General features: G+C 39.6%; 1 protein-coding gene across 1 annotated transcript in view; it reads right to left on the minus strand.

Moving 5' to 3' along the window:
• BLVRA (biliverdin reductase A) overlaps positions 1-13986 on the minus strand; it is a 93932-nt gene that overhangs the window by 59528 nt on the left and 20418 nt on the right. The gene's annotated exons all lie outside the window — the stretch shown is intronic.

The following is a 13986-nucleotide window of genomic DNA, read 5'->3' on the forward strand; positions in this document are numbered from 1 at the left end:
CATAAACACCATCCATTAACAAAACTCTTCCATCACCTTAAACAAAACTCTGTACTCATTAAGCTTTAATTGTCCATTCCTCACCCCCATGATTGGTACCCTGTAATCTACTTTTTGTCTCTATGAATTTGCATATTCAGTTATAATAGTATAAGTGAGATCATACAAAATTTGTCCCTTTGTGTCTCGCTTATCTCATTCACTATGATGTCTTTGAGGTTCATCCATGCTGTCATATATACCAGAACTTCATTCTTGCTTACAGCTGAATAATATTCCATTGTATGTCTAGACTACATTTTGTTTATCCATTCATCTGCTGATGGACACTTGGGTTGCCTTCCCCCTTTGACTACTGTGAATAATGCTACCATGAACACTGGTGAACAAATATCTATGTCCCTGCTTTCAATTCTTTGGAGTATATACTTAGGAATGGATTGCCAGGTCATATAGTATTCTACTTAATTTCAGTGGCATTAATTATATTCACAATGTTGTGCTATCATCACCACCATCTATTACTAAAACTTTTCCATCATCCCAATCTAAGTTTGCATTGACCCATGTCTCTGAGTTGAGAATATTCACAGCAACCATGGAAAAGGTTCCCGACATTTGGCTCTCCCTTCTGCAACCTCTGCGATAAGGGAGCTTTCCTCTTTAAGCCAAGCTCAGCCCACAGTCTGGCTCCTCTAGCCCCCCAAAATCTGTCCTGTGAATCTGAGACAGTCTATGTCCCTCAGAGGCCACATCTGCTTAGTGAGGAGCTGGCAGACAAAGGCAAATGGGCCCCATGTGGTGTAGATCCTTACTCTGCTTTCTGAGTTTCCAACCAACTTCACCCCACTCCACGCTGCTACCTTAACACCGATGGAGGCTGTGGGCAAACAGTGGTACAGTGAAAAATCGAGCTGCTATACCAAACTGATAAAAATTACCTGTACACATCCCTTAAACCAGTTCTTCTTGGGTGTCCCTGACCTTATGAATGTGGATGTCACCCCAGACTTAGCCCTGTAACCTTCGACAGCCAGTTGTCACCGGTTCCCCTTGCCTGGAATGTGGTTCTCCCGACTACCCATCAGGCAGTCACCGACAAATTCTCAGACCTTGGCATTTTTGTTCTATAAAGTCTTTCTTGACCCTGTCCGGTAGATCTGGTCAGTAACATCCTAGACCAATAGTATTTTGTCCTCTTTACCAAATTCTGATCTCTTTTTAATCTTTTAAAATATAATTTACATATAATAAAATTCACCATTTTAGTTTGAAAATCAGAACACACAGTTGTTTGTCAAAAACCCACAAATCAAGATATGGGGCTCCATCACTCCCCCCCAAAAAATTTCTTCTACCCCTTTGTAGTCAGTCAATTACTCCCTTGCTCTGGGAAATCACTGATTTGTTTCCTGTCTCAGTAGTTTTGTCTTTTCCAGAAGTCATATAAATGAAATCACACAGTATGTAGCGTTTTGAATTTAGCTTTGAATTAGCACAATGCATTTTTTAAATTTTTTTAAATTTTTTATTAAATTCAGAAAATATGAGGTCCCCATATACCCCCCCCCATAGTAACAATCTCCTCCATCATCATGAGACATTCATTGCATTTGGTGAATACATCTCTGAGCACCACTGCACCTCATGGTCAATGGTCCACATCATAGCCCACACTCTCCCACATTCCACATTCCACCCAGTGGGCCATGGGAGACCTACAATATCCGGTAACCGTCCCTCCAGCACCACCCAGACAATGCATTTTTTTCATCTACATTGTTGCATGTATCACTAATTTCTTCTTATTGATGAGTAGCAGTCTAGTGTATGCATATACTAGTTGAAAGACATTTCTCTTCCAGTTCTTGGCGATTACAAACAAAATTGCTAGTTTAGTTTTTGTACAAACATAGCTTTCCTTTTACCTAGGTAAAGTACCTGGGTGTGGACTGATGAGTTATATGGTAAGTGTAGGTTTAACTTTACAAGACATTTCTAAACTGTTTTCCAAAGTGGTTGTGCCATTTTGCAGTCCCACCAACAATGGATGAGAGTTCCAGTTGTTCTGCCTCCTTGTGGGCACCTGCTATTATTAGGGTTTTTTTTTCCATTTTTATTTTAGCTATGATAGTATGTATGTAGTGGTATCTAACTTTGGTTTGTATTTACATTTTCCTAATGACAAGGGTGGTGATTTGAAGCTATAGGTACCCCAGAAAGACATGTTCTTAAATTTAATCCATTTCTGTGGCTGTGGCCTGTTGTAAGTAGGACCCTTTGATAAGGCTACTTAAGTTGTGACCTATCTCATTCAGGATGGGTCTTAACCCTTTATAAACAGAATGAAGAGGGGGTTGGGGAGGAGCCATGGAAGAAGGTGAAAGCAAGGAAACCCAGAAGAAAAGGGAGAGACCAGCAGATGCCACCATGTGCTTTGTCACGTGGCAGGAGTCAAGGATCACGCACAGTGGCACCTTGGTACTCATTGTTAATTGGTTCCAGGAGGCATGACAAGTACCAAAAATGATGAATACCAAACAAAACTTTACCATACGGAATAATGTAAATATAAATTTAATGCATTCCCAAACTAAAGACAATGCACATTTTTAAGGCAATATGTAAAAAGATAGGGTTGCATATCATTACTTTACAGGAGAAATAAATTTAAAAATAAATACTTAGATTAAATAAAATAAAAACTTCATTTTTCCTATACTAATAAGAGACCATGGCCTAATGGGATGGTTGGAAGAGAGTGTTGAGGAGGAGGCGGCACATGGAGTGTTGCCTGGAAGGAGAATCCCCCTTCAACAGAACATCAGGCACTTGCACTTCAGGTGTTTTCTCTTTTATGCCTTTTTTGAACTTGCACTACAGGCTCTGACATATTGTCACCTTCACTAAAAACTTATCCAATGAGGACTGCTTCTGTCTTCTTTTCAGAATTCCTTCAAAGTGTGAAATTGTTTGGTCATTCAATACATTCACATTTCTGCTTCTCAGAGGTTTGTCGAGATGGTATTTCTCCACAAAGTTTTGAACTTCTGCCCATTTTGCACATATTTCTTTTATCAAGGAACCAGGGACATCCTTCCTTATCTCCTCCTCACCTGAAGAAATCTCTTCAACCACCTCTTATTGCTGCTCCGTCTGTAGTTTCTGCAGTTCCTCAGTGCTGAGCTCTTCACAATGTTCCTCCACTAACTCCTCAACATCAACAGCATCGACCTCCAGACCCATGGATTGGCCCAAAGATACAATATTCTGCACAACTGTACCCTCTGTTCCTGCAGGACTGGGGTCAGCCTCATCCTTCAAAGTCTGCATCTCAGCTTCTGGCCACAAATTCTTCCATGCCAAATGCATGCTGGTCCTCTTTTTAAAATTATCAGCAGTTTTTAAGCATGGCTGGCCTTAAAACCTTCATCACTCTCATTACTTGGTTCCAGTTTATTCTTCAAAAGATGAGCATGCAACACTTTTGTGCTTTTTCACATATCATGGCTTCTGATAACACCTGTCACCTGCTAACTGCTTCTTGTTTACCCAAATTAATAACAGCTTTTCAACTTCCTTGAGTGTTTGGGAATGCTGCTTTGTTACTGCTTTAACTCCTTTTGCAACATCAGTCTTTTATATATAGTTTTTTTATTCTTTTTTTGTTTCTTAAGATTTTCATTTTTGTTTTTTTATTTATTTCTCTCCCCTTCCCCTTCCCCAATTGTCTGCTCTCTGTGCCCATTCGCTGAGTGTTCTTCTGTGACCATTTCTATCCTTATCAGTGGCACCAGGAATCTGTGTTTCTTTTTGTTGCATCATCTTGCTGTGTCAGGTCTCCCTGTGTGCGGCACCATTCCTGGGCAGGCTGCACTTTCTTTCGCGCTGGGCGGCTGTCACGGGGCACAATCCTTGTGCATGGGGCTCCCCTACGCGGGGGACACCCCTGTGTTGCACGGCACTCCTTGCACATCAGCACTGTGCATGGGCCAGCTTCACACAGGTCAAGGAGGCCCGGGGTTTGAACAATGTGGAGACCGTTGTTCTAGGCAAACCATATTCCCCAGAAAGATCAGTAATGTGAATACTGCTTTCACATTTACCTATTCTTTCTTTTGCTCAATGGTGGTGTGAAGTAATTTTCATTTCTGCTCAGTGCTATCACTGCTCATTTTCTTAGGACCCATGATGAGAAAAAAAGAAGAAAAAACATAAGAAATGACAACAGAAACTAAGGCAGCAATGGGATGTGCACAGGGCAAGAACTACATGACTAATGCATGGCCCTTTGTTTTAGATGGAAAGGGCTGTGAGTCAGGAGGCAACAGACACTGACAAGTTCTACCTTGTGTGTCAAGTAACAAATGAATGGGACAAAATTTTCCTATCAAAATGTACTGAGTACGTAATTCAACAAGTTTTAAAGCAGCTGAGTCCCTAGGTATGACTGCAATACTGACGGTCATCCATCGGTTGTCATAATAGTATCTGCAGATGGCTGAAAGCAATATGCTGGGAATCTAGATGTAATAGCTGGTCTAAGAAGCTGGTGGCCTACATTTCCTTGTGCTGCGCATGGGAAACAAGACTTCTAATCCCTTTGTGCTTGTGAAAGGGTACACTACCTCAATTCTCCTGAGGATGAAATGGCAGCAAGAGACGGTTTCTTGACTAGATGATGGCAATTGTAGATTCTGAACCATTTGAACTAGAATTTCTGCTGGATCCCCATGCTTCCTTCATAACTTTATGTAGTGGTGCTTGGTTTTAGAAAACTGGGAGGAATCAATAAGTACAAATGAGATGAACCATTTGATATTCATCTTGTTTCCTGAAAATGTGTTTTAGTTGAAAATGACCACGAAGCAGTCTGCACTAGAACACCAATCTCTGTTTCTTTGCCACACTGGTCAGGAGTCTGGGCACACTTAGCTGGGTCCTCTGTTCAGGGTCTCACAAGGCTGCAATCTGTGTTGACCAGGTTGCACTGTAACCTGGAGTATGGGGTCCTCTTCCAAGGTCATATGGTAGAATTTAGTTCATTGTGGTTGCAGGACTGAAGCCATCAGCTCCCAGAGATTCCCTGACATGTGGCTTTCTTCACAGGCAGTTCACATGACAGCACCCAGTTTCTTCAAGTCCAAAAGGACTAGAAATTAAAGGTTTTTAACTACAGAGATTTAACTGAAGATTATATTTCTTTAATAGTTGTAAGACTATTCTGGTTGTCTATTTCTTTTGGGAAGAGCTTGGGGGGTTTCCTTTAGGGAATGTGCCCATTTCACTTAAGTTGTTGAATTTCTGGCCATAAAGTCATTCATATTATTCCCTTATTATCTTTATAATATTTTTTAGTATCTGTAGCAATGTCCTATCTTTCATTTCTGAAAGTAGTACACTGATTACTCATGTCTTCTTTCTTTTTTCCTGGGCATTCTGGCTAGAGATTTACCAATTCTCTTGATCTTTTCAAAGAACTGGCTGTTGATGTCACTGATTTTCTTGATTAATTTTCTCTTTCTTATTTCACTGATATCTGCTCTTATCTTTATTTCATTTCTTCTGTTGACTTTGATTTTAATATACTTTTTTTAGTTTCTGAAGATGGAAATTTAGGTCATTGACGTGACCTTTCTTCTTTTCTAAAATAGGCATTTGGTATTATAACTTTCCTTGTAAGCAATGCTTTAGCTGTATCCCCTCCATTTGAAATGTTTTTACTTTCATTCAGTTAACCATACTGCTTTAGTTTCCTAGGGCGCTCAAGCAAATACCATGAAATGAGTTGACTTAAACAATAGGAAATTTATTGGCTTATGGTTTTTTGAGGTTAAATCAAGAAAGTTGAAATCAAGGTTGTCATCAAGGCAATGCTTTCTCCCAGAAGACTGATGTTCTTAGACTGGCTGCTGGTGATCCTAGGGTCCTGAGATTATCATATGGTGAGGCACACGGTGATGTGTACTGGTCTCTCCCTTCTCTTCTGGGTTCAGCTTCATGCCTCTGGTTTCCTTTCTATCTGAATTTCACTCCATTTATAAAGGACTCCAGTAATAGGATTAAGACACTTCTTAACTGCAGTAACCTTATCAAAATGATCTTATCAATGTGTTCACACCTACAGGAATGGGTTAAATTTAATAACATGTTTCTCTGGGGTACATACAACTTCAAACCACCACAAATAATTTCTGATTTCTTTTGATTTAAATTTTGGCCAGTGGATTATTTAGATTCCAAATGTTTGGGGTATTTTCCAGATGTTTTTCTATTGTTGACTTCTCATTTAATTCCACAGTGGTCAGAAAACATTCTTTGAGTGAACTGAACCCTTCGAAATTTATTGAGTTGTGTTTTATGATCCAGAATGTGGTGTATCTTGATAAATGTTCTGCATACACTTGAAAAAAATGTGTATTCTGCTACTGTTGGGTAGAATGCTAAGTCATTAGGTGAAGCTGGCTGACAGTGTTGTTCAGCTACATGTTTTACTTATCATTCTACTTTAAAGTTATATTATAACATTTCAAATATAATATAAAGAACTTACAACAGTATACTTCCATTCCCTCTCTTCCAAACCCTGTGCTGTTATTACACACTGTACTTCTCAATTTGTTATAAAACATACAAGGTGTCGGTCAGGATTCAGTCTGTAAAGAAAAATCATTCTAAGCATTCTAAGTATGAATAGCTTCAGTGTGGGAATTGGAGGCTCATATAATCATTGTGAGCCCTGGGGAGGTAAAGCCAGGAACCATCACTGACATCTCCTTGCAGTACTGAAGCAAGAGCTTGCCTGGAAGCCAAGATGTCTGGAAAGTTTCTGCAGCCTCCCTCAGCCTGCAGCTAGGGAGTGATTCACAGGAGCTTGACAAGCTGCTGCTAACCCCGTATCTGTCTTGAGTCACACCTGTGACTGCAATCATTTCCAAGGATTAATGGTCTGTCTTCTGCCTTTCAAGTTTGCTGGGAGTGCCGCTAACTTGCCAGTTGCCAGCTTCCTACAGAAGAGAAGGCTCTGAGAAATGGAGTTCCAGCCTTCTTTTCAGTGAAACATGGCCACAATGCTCAACTGACAAAAGGAAATTTAGCCAAGTTAGTTCCTTTTAGGTTCGCAGTCTAGTTTGCTGGTTTTGTGTCCTATTTCATATACCAAAAGGCAAGAGGATAGTCTCTAGAGAAATCTGTATAGCCAAAATGCTATCCCTGATCAAACATTTAAGCTTGTTTCCCTTTTCCCATGAAAAGGAGAGAAATAATCTCCTTATTAGTCTAAATATTTATAGCATTCCAGAGAATAATTATTGAATCATACATTCCAGATAATAATCAGGAACATCTATTAGCTTCAAGAGCCACAAGGTTAAGAAGTCCCATTATTTGCAAATCAGACAACTTTCTTTGCTCAATAGTTAATGATACGTTTATACTTACGTATAAAGCCTTTGCTTGTACAGTGTGTCAGAGTGTATGAAGAAGCTCTTCAGGGTTTGGTTTAGATACTGATTTCTTAAAAAACTGGTATACGCAGACAAAAGCTGGGTAAAAATACTGTATTTTAATCCAGTCCCACTTAGAGAGAGACCTATTTATTTTTTTAAAAAGTCATCTCCTAGACCATTTTAGGTGAAACACATGGCCTCTTTACGGCATGATTTGAAAGGAAACTACAGGTCAAAGTGATGGCTAAGCTGTTCTGTAGAAGTAAGGAGGCAGCAGGAAACAGTAGAAAGGGGAAAAAGGAGAACAGGAAGGGAAAAGTGAATACAACTTGTGTGGAGGCTGAAATCTGCAGAGAAAGGAGGTCAGTAAGAAAAGTGGGGTGGGCAATGGGCACCTAGAAACCAGGATGTCTAAAATCCCATTTCCAACTGTCTGCTATGCTCTGCTGCCTTAAACTTTTGCTAAGACACCACCTTATATGCAACCTTTAGAGGTGGTATTTTAAGGGACAAAGGAATAGTAGTAGGTTTGAGCGAGTAGAGAGAGACAAACTATAAGGACAAGAAGGTGACCCCAAAACTAATTCAACCAGTGTTTACAGTAGCATTATTCACAACTGTCAAAAGGTAGAAAACAACCCCAGTGTCCTTCAACAGATGAATGGATAAACAAAACGAAGTCCATCCATACAATGGAGTATTATTCAGCCATGGAAAGGAATCAAGTTCTGATACAAGCTACACTATGGATGTCTTAGTTTGCCAAAGGGCTGCCAATGCAAAGTACCAAGAGCGGGTCGGCTTTTATAATGGGGATTTAAAAAAAAAATTTTTTTTTTATTTTTAAAGGAGTTTTAGATGGCATAAATGTTGCATAAAAATATAAGGGATTCCCATATACCCCAATCCCTCCTCCTCCCACACTTTCCCACATTAATATCCTTCATTAGTGTGGGGCATTTGTTACAATTGATAAACACATATTGAAGCACTGCTACTAACCACAGGCTACAGTTTACATTATAGTTTACACTCTGTTTTAATGGGGATTTTATTAAGGGAAAATCTTACCATTTAAAAGTCATGAAATTTCTAAATCAAGGCACCATCTGAGACGCTTTCTCACCAAAGTCAGCTACTGGTGATCCTGGCATCCTGCCACATAATAAGGCAAGAAGGCAGGTGTGCCAATCTCTCCCTACTTTCTCCTTGAGCTCAGCTGTGGGCAATCAGGCATCTCTCCCTGGGCTTCTCTCCTTGAACCTCTGGGGCCATCTCTGTCTTTCTGCAGTTGTAGGTGAAACTGGAGTCCTCTTTCTCTCTCTATTTTCTCCTTTCTCTTGCATGCCAGGATCAAAATGGCACCTTCCTTCTTCTATGGCTGTGTACAGTTCTCAATTTATATAAGACCCAAGCAAGGGGATGGAGAATTAACTTGGGTGAAGCACCTCACTGATGTAGTCTAATCAAAATTATCTAATCAAGTGATCTAATAAAGGTCCCTCAACTGAGTCCAACCAAAAGGCCCCACCACACATGCTTCCATGCACAGGAATGGGTTAGCTTAAGAACACAATTGTCTGGGTCCAGTGACTCAGTACAATAAAAAAACCTTGAAAATATTATGCTGGATAAAATAAGTGAGACACGAAAAGACAGTGTATGATTCCACTTATATGAAGTATCTAGAGTAAGTAAATTCTTAGAGACAGAGAGTAGACTAGAGGTTACCAGGACTTTGGGGAGGGCAGGATGAGGCATTATTGCTTAAAGAGCACAGAGTTTCTGTTTGGGGCCATGAAAAAGCCTTGGTAATGACGGTAGCATAACATTGTAAATTGATTTAATGCCACTGAGTTGTACATGCAAAAATGGTTAAAATGGCAATTTTGTTATATATGTTACCTCAAAAAAATTTTTAAAAAGCTGCTTCTACCAACACTCAATTGCATATTTAGAAGTGGTTAAAAGGAGAAATTTTAGGTTGTATATCTGTTATTAGAATGAAAACTTTTTTAAAAACCATAGGACTATACAACACAGTGGAGCCCAATGTAAACCAAGGGCTATAGTTAGTAGTATAATTATAATAATATCCTTTCATCAATTTAACAAAGGTACCACACTATTGCAAAGTATTCATAACAGGGAATATGGGAACACTATACTTTTTGCATCATTTTCTTTAAATCTACAACTTTTCTAATATAAAAAAAATTATTTAAAAAAGCTACTTCTAGAATTCCTGATGGTTTAATGTTGAATAAACTTATGAAAACTAACAAAACAAAACAAGAAAATTAATTTAGCACCAAATTGGAGTCACAGAATGAGCTATTCCTTCCTTCTGTTTGTACTCAGAGAAGCTGGTGTTTCAAGCTCCCAGCCTCAAAATGCAGTTGAGAGCTGTTTCAGGAACCCACAAAGCAGGAGGTTTCTAGACATCGATCTTGAGAGAGTGCGACAAAAGGAGTGGTTGCTCAAGGAAAAACTGTGGGTTTCTGGCACTCGAGCAGGAAGCGGTGGGAAAACTAAACCCTTCCCCTAGGGCTGCTAGCCACAGCTTTACCTGAACACCGCCAGTCACACAGTGGTGTACCCAACCCCCTTGTTTCCCAAACCTGCAATCCCCAAACCTGCATTCCCCAAACTTCTGTGTTCCCCATAACTTGCATTCCCCGTAACCTGCGTTCCCTAAGCCCGCGTTCCTGGAACCCAGTGCTCCCTGAATCCCAGCATTCCCCTAGCCCACTGGTATCAGGCAAAGTCCGAGAGTGGGAGGGTTCTGGTGAGGTGTACAGAGGGACCCAAGGAGTACAAGTTCAATTGTCTGGTCCCCCCTTTTTCAGAGCTTGGAGGACCATGCTAGCTGGCTTGGGGAGAAGCTAGGAAGAGAGAAGAGGTGAGTCTGCTGAGAGAGCCCGATTTACCAAAATACCCTGGGATAGGGCAAATTGGTTTGGGAGAAGGTAAAGTCAGAAAATTAACTAGTCCTGTACAACACACCCAAGGGAGGGGGACAGTAGGACATACTTGGTAGGCTTTGAAGAGCATATTTAGGATTCCCAGCAAGGTGTGGGTGCGATCTATTAAAAAAACTATAAAAGTCATTATTTTCTGCAGTGAGTTGGTTCGCCGGGGTCCCATATGAATCTGGAAGGTGAACTCTCACATGGCTTTCCTGCTGCCCTGGGAGAAAAGGAAATGAGGAAGGGAGAAAGGGGGAAGGACAGACTCCTAAGAAGTTTATTCAATTGCAAAGAGGACTCCTTGCTTGAGGTCTTATCTGGTCTTTTTTGTTTGTTTCCTTGTCTTTCCTATCTGTTTATCCCTCCACCTCCCTTTTTTTTTTCCTTTTATTCCTTTAGGTGCTACCGGAAGTGTTTCTTGTTTGCTGTGCTTCCTCATCCTCGATTTCCTCTTTTCTGTGTGTACCGATTTTGGGTATCAATGCTATCCCCTTTACTTTACATCCTTCTATCTTCCATCTTTGGTTGTTTCTCTTACATTCCACCTCTCTTTGTTTAGACCCCAATTTTTCTGACTTTTTATTTCTAACACCTCTATTCTGTTTTCCATCTTTTATTAACTCTTGGATATTGCCCTTTCTTTTCTCTTTCTCTCTTTCCTAAGCACACTGGATGTTTACTTCATAATATATTCTTCTCCATATTCAGTTTACCATCTCATTTGGTAACTCTACACAGCTTACATGAGTTTAATATTCATTCTCCCGGGTCTCACATGGTTCTAACATTTAGAATCAATACTACTATTATACTTTTTCTTTTCTTATTTCTTTTGCTTCCCCTGGCCTTAATATTCTCCCTCAAGGGAACTTAGAAAACAACAAGGCAATAAGAGTAAGAAGACCAAAGTGTCAAAGAGAAGACTTAAGGAAAAACAGCACCGAAATAAACTCCAAGAATAGAAGAAGATAATCTATTGAACAAATCCATCAAGACAAAATGATGACTAGACAGCAACAAAAAATTAAAACATATACTAATAATCAGGAAAACATGGACCAATCCAATAAACAAACTAAAAACCATAAAGAGGAGCAGAACATCGAAAAACTAATCAAAGCTCTCAAAACATATATCATGGACCAATTTAATAAAGTGAAGGAAGACGTTAAGGATATTAAGAAAACACATGGAGAACATACAGAAGAAATTGTACACATAAACAAAAAGAAAAAGGATATGATGGTAATGAATGGCAAAATCCAATAAATCAAAAAAACACTCAGCAAATAACAAGAGATTTAAACAGGGAGAGGAAAGAATTAGTGATGTGGAAGACAGCACATCTGAAATCAGACAGATAGTTTGACTGATAAATAGAAAAAATCCAGCAGGGACTTAGGGACCTGAATGACAATGCAAAACGCACAAACATACGTATTATAGGCATCCCAGAGGGAGAAGAGAAGGGAAAGGGGACAGAAGGGGTGTTGGAAGAAATAATGGTCTATGACAAAAACTCCACAAACCTACGGAGGGAGATGGAAGTTCATGTCCAGGAAGCAAAATGTACCCCAAACAGCATAAATCCCAATAGGCCTACCCCAAGATACATACTTGTCAAAATATCCAATGCTTAAGACAAAGAGAAAATACTGAAGGTAGAAAGAAAAAAGAGAACCATCACATACAAGGGAAGCTGAATATGATTAAGGGCTGATTTCTCATCTGAAATAATGGAGGCAAAAAGGCAGCTATGACATAGTGAAGGTACTAAAAGAAAAAATGTCCAGCCAAGAATACTCTATCCAGCAAAGCTGGCATTCAAAAATGACAGAGTTCAAATACTCACAGATAAACAGAAACTAAGAGAGTATGCCAACAAGAAACTTGCCCTTCAAGAAATAGTAAAGGGAGTTCTGCAGGAGGAAAGAAAAAAAAACAAAACAGGAGAGACAGAGTTGGGAGGCCAGTGTAAGAACAACTAAAAAGACAAAAAGAGAAAAAAAAAACAACATATGACATACACAGATCCAAGAAAATATGTCTAAAGTAAGATTCGTTGAGAGTAATAACGCTGAATGTCAATGGATTAAACTCACCTGTCAAGAGACACAGAATGGCAGAATGGATCAGGAAATATAATCCATCTATACACTGTCTAAAAGAAACCCAATTTAGACCCAGGGATTCAAGGAGATTGAAAGTGAATGTTTGGAACACAATCTTATAAGCAAACAAAAACCAAACAAGGGCAGGAGTAGTTCTATTAATATCAGACAAAATAGACTTTTAAGTGCAAAACTATTGTGAGAGACAAAGATGGACACTACATATTAGTAAAAGGGGTAATCTACAAGAAGAAATAACAATCATAAACATTTATGCTTCTAACCAGGGCATCTCCAAATACATGAGGCAAACAGGAAAAACTAAGGGAAGAACAGATGCCTCTACAATTATAGTGGGGGACTTTAATATACCACTATCACCAATGAACAGAACATCTCAACAGAGAATCTATGAAGAAACAAAGACTTTGAACAATATAGTAGAGGATCTGAATCTAAGAGACATATACAGAACATCACACCCCAAAACAGCAGGATATACATTCTTCTCAAGTGCACATGGATCATTCTCCAAGATACATCAGATGCTAGGCCACAGAAGAAGTCTCAATAAATTCAGAACAATTGAAGTCATACAAAATAATTTCTCTGACCACAGTGGAATGAAGCTAGGAATCTGTAATGCCAGATTAGGCATCAAGATATGGAAGTTAAGCAACACACTCTTAGACAAACAGTGGGTCAAAGGAGGAAATCTCGAAAGAAATCAGTAACTACCTTGAAACTAAGGAAAATGACAACACAACATATCAAAACTTATGAGACGGAAGTGGCTGTAGCTCAATCGGTTGGGCTCCCGACTACCGTAGGGGAGGCCCTGGGTCTGCATCCCAGGGCCTCCTTGTGAAGGCAGGCTCACCCACATGCTATGGAGAGAAGCTAGCCTGGGTGCCATGGAGGGCTGCCAGCCTGCAAGTGCCACGGTGAGCTGACTCAGTAAGGTGACACAACAAAAAGGGAGACAAGCAAAAACGCAGAGGAATGTGCAGTGAATGGACACGGAGAACAGACAGCAAGCAAGATGCAAGGGAGGGAATAAAATAAATAAAGCTAATACAGCTACAGAAGAACGCACAGCAAATGGGCACAGAAAGCAGACAGCAGGCAAAAGAAGCTGTGAAGACGGTATAAAATAAAATTTAAAAAATTAAAAAAATGTATGGGATGCAGCAAAAGCTATACTGAGAGCAAACTTCAGAGCCATATATTCATACATCAAAAAAGAATAAAGAGCTAAAATTGAAGACCTAACTGCACACTTGGAGGAATTAGTAAAGAACAACAAACTAATCCCAAAGGAAGAAGACATAAAGAAATAACAAAGATCACAGCAGAACTAAATGAAATAGAAAATAAGAGAGCAGGAGGAAAAAAAAAAAGAAGCTGGTTCATTGATAAGATCAATAAAATTGACATCCCTTAGCTAGACTAGCAAAG

This window comes from Dasypus novemcinctus, chromosome 5, assembly GCF_030445035.2.
Source record: "Dasypus novemcinctus isolate mDasNov1 chromosome 5, mDasNov1.1.hap2, whole genome shotgun sequence".
Classification (NCBI taxonomy): Eukaryota; Metazoa; Chordata; class Mammalia; order Cingulata; family Dasypodidae; genus Dasypus; species Dasypus novemcinctus.